This window comes from Prenolepis imparis, unplaced genomic scaffold, assembly GCF_030444845.1.
Source record: "Prenolepis imparis isolate NDT839.2.m4 unplaced genomic scaffold, iyPreImpa1.0 SCAF_4, whole genome shotgun sequence".
Classification (NCBI taxonomy): domain Eukaryota; kingdom Metazoa; phylum Arthropoda; class Insecta; order Hymenoptera; family Formicidae; genus Prenolepis; species Prenolepis imparis.
In genome coordinates this window covers 15,690,075-15,704,376 of record NW_028141162.1, presented here as the reverse complement: position 1 = coordinate 15,704,376, position 14,302 = coordinate 15,690,075, and positions in this window count along the sequence as shown.

The following is a 14,302-nucleotide window of genomic DNA, read 5'->3' as shown; positions in this document are numbered from 1 at the left end:
ATTTATATTTTTTAAACAAATTCAGTAAAACTGTTTCTTTTAATTTGCAAGGGGGGGGGGTGTATATATATATACATATATATATATATTATATATTGTAGATATAAAGAATTTCTCGTCTAATTATTTTCATGCAATGAAATTATTTCATCATTTCGTCCTATGTCTGACTTAATCCATACTTAACTCTTTGAATGCGTAATGAGTATAATTTACAATGTATCTTATACATACATATTGTATATATTATATAGATATAAAGAATTTCGCCTAATTATTTTCGTGCAACGAAATTATCTCATCATTTCGTCGTATGTCTGACTTAATCTAAACTTAACTCCTTGAATGCGTAATGAGTATAATTTCCAGTGTATCTTATACTTTTATATATAAATATATATAATATATATATATATAAATATATATAATATATATATATAAAATATATATATATAAAAGTATAAGATACACTGTAAATTATACTCATTACGCATTCAAGGAGTTAAGTATAGATTAAGTCAGACATACGACGAAATGATGAGATAATTTCATGCACGAAAATAATTAGGCGAAATTCTTTATATATATATATATATATATATATATATAAAATATATATACAATATATATGTATAAGATACACTGTAAATTATACTCATTACGCATTCAAGGAGTTAAGTTTAGATTAAGTCAGACATACGACGAAATGATGAGATAATTTCGTTGCACGAAAATAATTAGGCGAAATTCTTTGTATCTATATAATATTATATGTGATAAGAATATGTCTCAATATTTTCATGTCTCGGTTTTATAAATATTTATACGTGCATCGTGGGATCTTACTTTATGTTCGTGGGTGTTATAAAATATACGTCGATAAATATCGCATAAATATCGATTTTCTCTCCGAGAGTACGTACATTGCAGATTGAGTTTACGCAACACACTTCAGATAATTTCGTTTGTGCCGGGCGTTGTTTCGCACATTACAAGCGTAACATTGTTGTTTCGTTAGAAGTTCGTTAGCGTAATGTAAAGTTATAACAAGTAACGTCATGGAGCAAACGTTATATACATACATATAGCATTAACAAGTTAGTTGTAAAAGATACAGGTTTTTTTCAGTAAAATATTTCAAGGATCGCGAAGTGGAAAATTATAATCAAATATCATAATATCTTAACTAAAAATGCTAGGATCTTTCAATAATTTTTTTATGCGTATTCCCAGTTTTATTAATATATCTTAATTTGCTTTCGTGATAATAATAATAATAATTATTTTTAATTTACAAAGAAAATTTTGCTAAGAGATTGCAATTAATCTGAAAGAGAGTTGTTTATACGCGATAGCACGTATTTTATATGCGATTGGTATTTTTTTGCTTTTTATTTTGCACCGCTTCCTTCGAATCTTGTAATGGTAGAAGAGTATGATGCATCTCGAGGGAGTACGAATCGATAGAAAGTTATTTACCAGGATGCAAATGAGCGATCTTCTTCACTTCGAGTGCAATATAATATAAGATATCACTTGATAATAGCAGTTTAGGGCAGTTTGAATTTTATTAATCGTGCAACATTATTGAATCATGTTGAAAGACTTGAAATTTTGCCGCATTATTTTATTTTAATTAATCCTATAATTCAAATCTATTGTAAATATCTCTCTTTCTCACTCTTTATTAATGGCTATGCAATTTTTATAAATTTTCAGTTCTTTTAATGTAAAAGTATAAATTTAGTAACATTTAATTTGCATATTTTATTTTGTTTATCTAATTTAATAAAATTAAAAAAATTACTAATTTTCAAAAATTTAGAGGATTCTAGCTAACCTACTTTGTACTCTTTTAATAAGAATTTTCGATTTTCGGGCTTTTACAAATTCAGAAAAGAACTCATTCTTTGAAGTTTACTAAAAAATTATATATGATTACACATTTTTATTAGTATATGTAATAAAACAAAAACTATCAAATTATTAGAAAACTTCTCTTTTCAAGGCTTCTTTTAATGTGCATCTAATACATCTATATAATGTGCACATCATTGCATCGGATAATCTAGCAATTTTTCTAAAATGCATTACGGCTTTCGCAAGCAAATCATAAATTTTCGCGAAATGAATTATTCGCCGTTTGTCTAGATTCCGTTCGCCGAAAATGAAGTTTGTCGTCGTGCAACAAGTTTCGATAATTATTATTTGCTACGGTTCCTACAAAGTACAGTGTAATAAACAATAGAAATAGAGTATGATTATCGAAGTTTCGCATTAGAAGTTTTTTGCAACGTCGAGAATTTGCTATGATATACTTTGTATAATAACTTTCAATCAGTTTACATTATTGCCGGTGACTGCTTTGCGTTTGTCCTGCTGCCAAATTGCTTGCGGTCATGCATAAAGTCCTTTATCCTGAATATTATATCACAAAGCTATTAACATAGCACAACATAATCAAGTTATAATAACATGATAGTATTTATTTAGTATTCTACTAATTAGGCAATCACATAATGGGAAAAAGTATAAAACGCAAACAGCGAAAAATATGTTACGATTAAATCTCATCGCCAACAGGATCTTTTAGATTAAATAAAAGGAATTTAACGTCGATTTTTCGATATGCCCCAGATATTTCTCGATTAAATCTTGCATTTATGAAAAAAAAAGTTTGTTGAGATACGTTTAGGATAGAGATGTTACATTTACGGAAACTTATTACGAGAAACGAGTTGTAAGGTATAGCAAGATTGATCGAGATTAAAATCATCAGGAACTTAAATCCGGAATTTACAGAAGTAATAACATTATCCTTCGAACCTGCTTTTCCTCTCCGATAGTTCAAGTTCAGATCCGGCGCTCCAATCTGACAGCTTAGGGACAATTTGTCATCCCGCTGACCGATAAGATCGTAATCGTGTTCCTAGCATCGAACACGGCGTACATTATATACGTCCGAGCTAAACAGCTGGCTAACATCGATCATCGCGGACGTCGAAGAGTCGCGTTTGCGTGCGAGATTTATTCGTCCCTCTCGAATTCCAGGCTCTGTCGTGGAAATTCTCGATGAAAAAGGGCAAAGAGCATAAATGCCGTGGAAATAGCGAAGCCGCTCCGTCGGGGAAATTCGACATTCCTCTACTGAAGAGAATTGACTTACGACAGGTTGTTTAGGCTCCTTCGGATTGGGGGATGCGAAAAGAGGGTTGGAAGGGAAAGGGCAGAGGGACGAGGGAAAAAGAAGCGGTCGTGTATTTGCATAAGTTTATTGGAAATATATAGAACAACGCGCCGCGCTCCGGGAATACGTCGCTCTTATAAAGTATGCGATTTGCAGCCGTCATGTGTGAGAAGGCACAGGATGCGACCTAACAAATTGTGCTGTAAAAAGTATTGATTGACAAATTGAAACTTTTCTCTCACGTCGGGAACAAAAGTAGACTCGCCAGAGGAATCCTGTTTCTTATAGTTCTTTTCGCTTGAAACATCACGTGCTCGATCAAAAGATTCTTACTCTTGGCTCGTGAATTAATAAAAAACTATGATATTTAATTAATTATCGTATACATTTCTCTCAAGAAATTTTTATATAATTTTTATATATTTTATATAATAATATATAAATATAATAAATTATATTATATATAATATTATTAATATAATTATATATAATTATTAATTTCTTCAAATACATAAATGAAATATATCCATTTCTAAAAAGTGCATGTTAAGTCGATTCTCGAAAGTCTCGAAGTATTGTTGCCTCTTTTCCGCAATGCTGATTGGTTCTCTGTCGATTCGCGTTGTGTGTTATATTCGTAGCATCGAAAGACTGTCATCGCGAGGGTTAGCAGTTAGCAGTTTGACAATTAGTCTAAAATAAAATTAAATAAAATAATAATATGTTTTAAATAATATGTGATAATACTTAAGCTTGATTAATATTTTTGACATTCGCGTTGTGTGTTATATTCGTATTAGCATCGAAAGGCTGTCATCGCGAGGGTTAGCAGTTAGCAGTTTGATAGTTAGTCCAAAAAGAAAAATAAAATAATAATGTTTTAAATAATATGTTATTATACTTTAAACTTGATTAATATTTTGGCGGAAAAAAGGCAAAAATACTTGCGAGAATCGACTTAATGTCTTTTTTAGAAAAAGATTAGAATAACAAAAGCGCGCGTTACGCCATTCCTCGATTTTAAATAAAAAAGAATAATATTTTTATATAAAGTTTGTTTAAACTTGGTTAATATTTTTTGATAGAAATCAGATGATTAAAGCATTACATTGCTAATTAAATTTTAACATAAAAATATGTTATAAAAATTAATATAATAATGTTATAAATAATATGTTATAATGCCTTATCTGTGCGATTAATATTTTTTGACAGAAATCAACTGATAGCTGTTATAAATATTAATCGAATTTAAGGAATTATAATACATTATTTAAAACATATTATTATTTTAAATGTTATAAGATATTCTTATTTTAAGAATTAATTAGCAATTTTACGTTTTAATCAGCTGATTTCTGTAACAAAAATATTAATCCAGGATAAAATATTACAACATATTGCTATTTTAATTTTTATAACATATTATTTTAAAATTTAATTAGCTCGCTATATTAATATTTTTTAATTTATTCATTTAATTATAAAGTAATATATTTATTAAGTTAAAAATAGAAGTGAGACATAAAGTGAGACCAAATTAACAATTAAGGTTCCATAGCAATTTTTAAGGACAATAAATATTTCCTTAATTAGAGTCATAAATATATTTCGTTCGACACTTTTCGATAACCTTAATATAATTCGAATTGCGAATGCGCAGTAGAAATGAGTTTCGACATCTATTACCGCGATATATGTATATAGTTACGCATGATATTAAAAATTAAAATTTTAAGCCGCTGACCCCATACGGCGCGGATTCATTTTACGTTTATTAGACCAAAAAGGTAGTACGCTGGTATGCTTATGGTACCAAAATAATCTGCAAACAATACACTATTGAAATATATATACGATTAATTTTTGGCTCGCTTTAAACAATTGGAAATTAAAATTTTTAAATCGCGGACCCCTTACGGCGCGGATTCATTTTACGTATATTAGATCAAAAAGTTTGTAGGCTGGTATGCTGATGGTACCATCAAAATGTGCAGACAATGTACTGATAAAATATATGAAAGATTAATTTTTGGCTCGCTTTAAAATATTGAAAATTAATATTTTTAAACCGCGGACCCCATACGGTGCACAATTATCAGCTGATTTCTGTCAAAAAATATTAATTGAGTTTAATGTACTATATCATTTTATTTAAAACATATTATTTTATAATTCTTATTACATACTATTATTTTAAAATTTAATTAACAAATTAACGCTTTAATCAGCTGATTTCTATTAAAAAATATTAATCAAGTTGAAACAAACTTTATATAAAAATATCATTTTTTTTTATATAAAATCGAAGAATAGTGCGCGCATTGCGCGCACTTGTGTGTTGTTCTAGTATTATATATAAAATATTATATATAACATATTATATATAATATAAAATATATAAAATATAATATTATTTTAATTTTTATTTATCACACATCGAATCTTTCAAATCGAAAATTTTCGGCGAATGTCTGAATTGTATAAATAAGCGCCGTAGAAACAATTCATGAAAGATTCAAACCTCTCTCTTCATATATAAGAACTTACGGCAGATGAATAGGTTTCGAGGGTTTAATAAAATTTAAATATCTCGGTGCGAGAAATAACGTGTATGATTTATATTTCTATCGAGCATCTCTCCTCTGTAAGATTCATTTCGCCTGCGCGTCTTTTGCTCTCTCGGAGATTCATTGACAAATAACCCTTCGCGGAAGATTTCGTTCGGGCTGATACTCTGAAAACTCGCGTCTTAAAACTTGGGTAGGTAGATAGGGACATAAATACGCGGACAGGTGAAAGTTATCGGTACTCGTGTATATCTGACGAGGAAGTACGACGGGAAAGATGTACGCGATGTTCCAAAACTGTCGTCGTTTCGTCCATCAACGGATTCTACAAGCAATTTGAAGTCGATTTTCGTTGAACGACGATTCGATCGAACGCCCGCCTTTTTGCGAGCGACGACTCTTCAATCCCCGTCGTTAAATCTTAACTTTGCGAGTCGCTTAAAAAATTTATAGACGAAAATGCGCTACCAAATCCGCGATTTTCTTCCTCCTCTATAGAAGCAAATTAATTAATCGGTTTGCTGAAAGAAACGTGTTAACGAATGAATCTTTGATTGAGCGTCGTTTTTTATTTATGTCATTCATTATGTAAATCGCAAAAACGCAAGTCGGTTTCCGATTATCGCGACTCACCTATCAAACATTGACTTGACGACTTTGACGTAAACGTGAGTCGGGTTTTCGGATATATATACGTTCGAGTACATTAGTACAAGTCGTTCGATACTGAATATCCGCATGTTTCGTGGCGATATCGATTTCAAGTTCCAAGCAAACACTGTCTTAGAGCTGACAAGCTCGAAACTAGCCGTCTATAAACGGAGAGGAGACAATAGCCACATGATATGTGTATGTCAAACGGCAAAAACGATGGAGATACTTTATGGATGAAAAATTACTTATCCTGCACATCACACGCTAAATGAACGCATAAAAATTTACAACAAAAACAGAACAATTTATATAAAATATGAAACTATGTATTCATACAAAATATGTATAATTACATCAAGCTGCTTATTAAAATACGAAGGAAAATTTACGAGAGATACAACAGTAATATAGTAAATATTTTATATACACATATAAAAAAACAAAACAATTTATGTAAAATATGAAATAATTCGTATAAACATATAATTATATAAAGCTGCTTATCAATACGACGAGGGAAAATTTACGAGATATACAGTAATATAATATATGTTTTATATTCTATTTAATAGTACATTGATTACAGAATCTTTTGGTACCAAGCAGACAACAGCGTACAAATTTTTTAACTTGATATACATAAAATAAGGTTGCGTCGCATAGGGTCAGCGGTAAAAAAGTATCGATTTCTAATATTTTAAGACGAGCCAAAAATTCATCGATTATACATTTTAATAGTACATTGATTACAGAATCATTTGGTACCATGCAGACACCAGCGTACAAATTTTTTAATACGATAAACATAAAATAAGGATGCGTCGCACAGGGTCCGCGTCAAAAAAGTATCAATTTCTAATATTTTAAGACGAGCCAAAAATTCATCGATTATACATTTTAATAGTACATTGATTACAGAATCTTTTGGTACCATGCAGATACCAGCGTACAAATTTTTTAATACGATAAACATAAAATAAGGATGCGTCGCACAGGGTCCGCGTCAAAAAAGTATCGATTTCTAATATTTTAAGACGAGCCAAAAATTCATCGATTATACATTTTAATAGTACTTTGATTACAGAATCATTTGGTACCAAACAGACACCAGCGTACAAATTTTTTAACTTGATATACATAAAATAAGGTTGCGTCGCATAGGGTCAGCAGTAAAAAAGTATCGATTTCTAATATTTTAAGACGAGCCAAAAATTCATCGATTATTCATTTTAATAGTACACTGATTACAGAATCTTTTGGTACCATGCAGACACCAGCGTACCAATTTTTTAATACGATAAACAAAATAAGGATGCGTCGCACAGGGTCCGCGTCAAAAAAGTATCGATTTCTAATATTTTAAGACGAGCCAAAAATTCATCGATTATACATTTTAATAGTACATTTATTACAGAATCATTTGGTATCAAACAGACACCAGCGTACAAATTTTTTAATATGATAAACATAAAATATGGATGCGTCGCACAGGGTCCGCGTCAAAAAAGTATCGATTTCTAATATTTTAAGACGAGCCAAAAATTCATCGATTATACATTTTAATAATACATTGATTACAGAATCATTTGATACCAAACAGACACCAGCGTACAAGTTTTTTAACTTGATATACATAAAATAAGGTTGCGTCGCATAGGGTCAGCGGTAAAAAGTATCGATTTCCAATATTTTAAGACGAGCCAAAAATTCATCGATTATACATTTTAATAGTACATTTATTACAGAATCATTTGGTATCAAACAGACACCAGCGTACAAATTTTTTAATATGATAAACATAAAATATGGATGCGTCGCACAGGGTCCGCGTCAAAAAAATATTAATTTCTAATATTTTAAGACGAGCCAAAAATTCATCGATTATACATTTTAATAGTACATTGATTACAGAATCTTTTGGTACCAAGCAGACAACAGCGTACAAATTTTTTAACTTGATATACATAAATTAAGGATGCGTCGCATAGGGTCAGCGGTAAAAAGTATCGATTTCCAATATTTTAAGACGAGCCAAAAATTCATCGATGATACATTTTAATAGTACATTTATTACAGAATCATTTGGTATCAAACAGACACCTGCGTACAAATTTTTTAATACGATAAACATAAAATAAGGATGCGTCGCACAGGGTCCGCGTCAAAAAAGTATCGATTTCTAATATTTTAAGATGAGCCAAAAATTCATCGATTATACATTTTAATAGTACATTGATTACATAATCTTTTGGTACCAAGCAGACAACAGCGTACAAACTTTTTCATTTGCTATACATAAATTAAGGATGCGTCGCATAGGGTCAGCGGTAAAAAAGTATCGATTTCTAATATTTTAAGACGAGCCAAAAATTCATCGATTATACATTTTAATAGTACATTTATTACAGAATCATTTGGTATCAAACAGACACCTGCGTACAAATTTTTTAATATGATAAACATAAAATAAAGATGCGTCGCACAGGGTCCGCGTCAAAAAAATATTAATTTCTAATATTTTAAGACGAGCCAAAAATTCATCGATTATACATTTTAATAGTACATTGATTACATAATCTTTTGGTACCAAGCAGACAACAGCGTACAAACTTTTTCATTTGCTATACATAAATTAAGGATGCGTCGCATAGGGTCAGCGGTAAAAAAGTATCGATTTCTAATATTTTAAGACGAGCCAAAAATTCATCGATTATACATTTTAATAGTACATTTATTACAGAATCATTTGGTATCAAACAGACACCTGCGTACAAATTTTTTAATATGATAAACATAAAATAAAGATGCGTCGCACAGGGTCCGCGTCAAAAAAATATTAATTTCTAATATTTTAAGACGAGCCAAAAATTCATCGATTATACATTTTAATAGTACATTGATTACATAATCTTTTGGTACCAAGCAGACAACAGCGTACAAACTTTTTCATTTGCTATACATAAATTAAGGATGCGTCGCATAGGGTCAGCGGTAAAAAAGTATCGATTTCTAATATTTTAAGACGAGCCAAAAATTCATCGATTATACATTTTAATAGTACATTGATTATAGAATCATTTGATACCAAACAGACACCAGCGTACAAATTTTTTAACTTGATATACATAAAATAAGGTTGCGTCGCATAGGGTCAGCGGTAAAAAGTATCTATTTCCAATATTTTAAGACGAGCCAAAAATTCATCGATTATACATTTTAATAGTACATTTATTACAGAATCATTTGGTATCAAACAGACACCTGCGTACAAATTTTTTAATATGATAAACATAAAATAAAGATGCGTCGCACAGGGTCCGCGTCAAAAAAATATTAATTTCTAATATTTTAAGACGAGCCAAAAATTCATCGATTATACATTTTAATAGTACATTGATTACAGAATCTTTTGGTACCATGCAGACACCAGCGTACAAATTTTTTAATACTATAAACATAAAATAAGGATGCGTCGCACAGGGTCCGCGTCAAAAAAGTATCGAATTCTAATATTTTAAGACGAGCCAAAAATTCATCGATTATACATTTTAATAGTACATTGATTACAGAATCTTTTGGTACCATGCAGATACCAGCGTACAAATTTTTTAATACGATAAACATAAAATAAGGATGCGTCGCACAGGGTCCGCGTCAAAAAAGTATCGATTTCTAATATTTTAAGACGAGCCAAAAATTCATCGATTATACATTTTAATAGTACATTGATTACATAATCTTTTGGTACCAAGCAGACAACAGCGTACAAACTTTTTCATTTGCTATACATAAATTAAGGATGCGTCGCATAGGGTCAGCGGTAAAAAAGTATCGATTTCTAATATTTTAAGACGAGCCAAAAATTCATCGATTATACATTTTAATAGTACATTTATTACAGAATCATTTGGTATCAAACAGACACCTGCGTACAAATTTTTTAATTTGATAAACATAAAATAAAGATGCGTCGCACAGGGTCCGCGTCAAAAAAATATTAATTTCTAATATTTTAAGACGAGCCAAAAATTCATCGATGATACATTTTAATAGTACATTGATTATAGAATCATTTGATACCAAACAGACACCAGCGTACAAATTTTTTAACTTGATATACATAAAATAAGGTTGCGTCGCATAGGGTCAGCGGTAAAAAGTATCGATTTCCAATATTTTAAGACGAGCCAAAAATTCATCGATTATACATTTTAATAGTACATTTATTACAGAATCATTTGGTATCAAACAGACACCTGCGTACAAATTTTTTAATATGATAAACATAAAATAAAGATGCGTCGCACAGGGTCCGCGTCAAAAAAATATTAATTTCTAATATTTTAAGACGAGCCAAAAATTCATCGATTATACATTTTAATAGTACATTGATTACAGAATCTTTTGGTACCAAGCAGACAACAGCGTACAAACTTTTTCATTTGCTATACATAAATTAAGGATGCGTCGCATAGGGTCAGCGGTAAAAAAGTATCGATTTCTAATATTTTAAGACGAGCCAAAAATTCATCGATTATACATTTTAATAATACATTGATTACAGAATCATTTGATACCAAACAGACACCAGCGTACAAGTTTTTTAACTTGATATACATAAAATAAGGTTGCGTCGCATAGGGTCAGCGGTAAAAAGTATCGATTTCCAATATTTTAAGACGAGCCAAAAATTCATCGATGATACATTTTAATAGTACATTTATTACAGAATCATTTGGTATCAAACAGACACCTGCGTACAAATTTTTTAACTTGATATACATAAATTAAGGATGCGTCGCATAGGGTCAGCGATAAAAAGTATCGATTTCCAATATTTTAAGACGAGCCAAAAATTCATCGATGATACATTTTAATAGTACATTTATTACAGAATCATTTGGTATCAAACAGACACCTGCGTACAAATTTTTTAATACGATAAACATAAAATAAGGATGCGTCGCACAGGGTCCGCGTCAAAAAAGTATCGATTTCTAATATTTTAAGACGAGCCAAAAATTCATCGATTATACATTTTAATAGTACATTGATTACAGAATCTTTTGGTACCATGCAGATACCAGCGTACAAATTTTTTAATATGATAAACATAAAATAAAGATGCGTCGCACAGGGTCCGCGTAAAAAAAATATTAATTTCTAATATTTTAAGACGAGCCAAAAATTCATCGATTATACATTTTAATAGTACATTGATTACAGAATCTTTTGGTACCAAGCAGACAACAGCGTACAAATTTTTTAACTTGATATACATAAATTAAGGATGCGTCGCATGGGGTCAGCGGTAAAAAAGTATGGATTTCTAATATTTTAAGACGAGCCAAAAATTCATCGATTATACATTTTAATAATACATTGATTACAGAATCATTTGATACCAAACAGACACCAGCGTACAAGTTTTTTAACTTGATATACATAAAATAAGGTTGCGTCGCATAGGGTCAGCGGTAAAAAGTATCGATTTCCAATATTTTAAGACGAGCCAAAAATTCATCGATGATACATTTTAATAGTACATTTATTACAGAATCATTTGGTATCAAACAGACACCTGCGTACAAATTTTTTAATACGATAAACATAAAATAAGTATGCGTCGCACAGGGTCCGCGTCAAAAAAGTATCGATTTCTAATATTTTAAGACGAGCCAAAAATTCATCGATTATACATTTTAATAGTGCATTGATTACATAATCTTTTGGTACCAAGCAGACAACAGCGTACAAACTTTTTCATTTGCTATACATAAAATAAGGTTGCGTCGCATAGGGTCAGCGGTAAAAAGTATCGATTTCCAATATTTTAAGACGAGCCAAAAATTCATCGATTATACATTTTAATAGTACTTTGATTACATAATCTTTTGGTACCAAGCAGACAACAGCGTACAAACTTTTTCATTTGCTATACATAAATTAAGGATGCGTCGCATAGGGTCAGCGGTAAAAAAGTATCGATTTCTAATATTTTAAGACGAGCCAAAAATTCATCGATTATACATTTTAATAGTACATTTATTACAGAATCATTTGGTATCAAACAGACACCTGCGTACAAATTTTTTAATATGATAAACATAAAATAAAGATGCGTCGCACAGGGTCCGCGTCAAAAAAATATTAATTTCTAATATTTTAAGACGAGCCAAAAATTCATCGATTATACATTTTAATAGTACATTGATTACATAATCTTTTGGTAGCAAGCAGACAACAGCGTACAAACTTTTTCATTTGCTATACATAAATTAAGGATGCGTCGCATAGGGTCAGCGGTAAAAAAGTATCGATTTCTAATATTTTAAGACGAGCCAAAAATTCATCGATTATACATTTTAATAGTACATTGATTACATAATCTTTTGGTACCAAGCAGACAACAGCGTACAAACTTTTTCATTTGCTATACATAAATTAAGGATGCGTCGCATAGGGTCAGCGGTAAAAAAGTATCGATTTCTAATATTTTAAGACGAGCCAAAAATTCATCGATTATACATTTTAATAGTACATTGATTACATAATCTTTTGGTACCAAGCAGACAACAGCGTACAAACTTTTTCATTTGCTATACATAAATTAAGGATGCGTCGCATAGGGTCAGCGGTAAAAAAGTATCGATTTCTAATATTTTAAGACGAGCCAAAAATTCATCGATTATACATTTTAATAATACATTGATTACAGAATCATTTGGTACCATGCAGACACCAGCGTACAAATTTTTTAATACGATAAACATAAAATAAGGATGCGTCGCACAGGGTCCGCGTCAAAAAAGTATCAATTTCTAATATTTTAAGACGAGCCAAAAATTCATCGATTATACATTTTAATAGTACATTGATTACAGAATCTTTTGGTACCATGCAGATACCAGCGTACAAATTTTTTAATACGATAAACATAAAATAAGGATGCGTCGCACAGGGTCCGCGTCAAAAAAGTATCGATTTCTAATATTTTAAGACGAGCCAAAAATTCATCGATTATACATTTTAATAGTACTTTGATTACAGAATCATTTGGTACCAAACAGACACCAGCGTACAAATTTTTTAACTTGATATACATAAAATAAGGTTGCGTCGCATAGGGTCAGCAGTAAAAAAGTATCGATTTCTAATATTTTAAGACGAGCCAAAAATTCATCGATTATTCATTTTAATAGTACACTGATTACAGAATCTTTTGGTACCATGCAGACACCAGCGTACCAATTTTTTAATACGATAAACAAAATAAGGATGCGTCGCACAGGGTCCGCGTCAAAAAAGTATCGATTTCTAATATTTTAAGACGAGCCAAAAATTCATCGATTATACATTTTAATAATACATTGATTACAGAATCATTTGATACCAAACAGACACCAGCGTACAAGTTTTTTAACTTGATATACATAAAATAAGGTTGCGTCGCATAGGGTCAGCGGTAAAAAGTATCGATTTCCAATATTTTAAGACGAGCCAAAAATTCATCGATTATACATTTTAATAGTACATTTATTACAGAATCATTTGATATCAAACAGACACCAGCGTACAAATTTTTTAATATGATAAACATAAAATATGGATGCGTCGCACAGGGTCCGCGTCAAAAAAATATTAATTTCTAATATTTTAAGACGAGCCAAAAATTCATCGATTATACATTTTAATAGTACATTGATTACAGAATCTTTTGGTACCAAGCAGACAACAGCGTACAAATTTTTTAACTTGATATACATAAATTAAGGATGCGTCGCATAGGGTCAGCGGTAAAAAGTATCGATTTCCAATATTTTAAGACGAGCCAAAAATTCATCGATGATACATTTTAATAGTACATTTATTACAGAATCATTTGGTATCA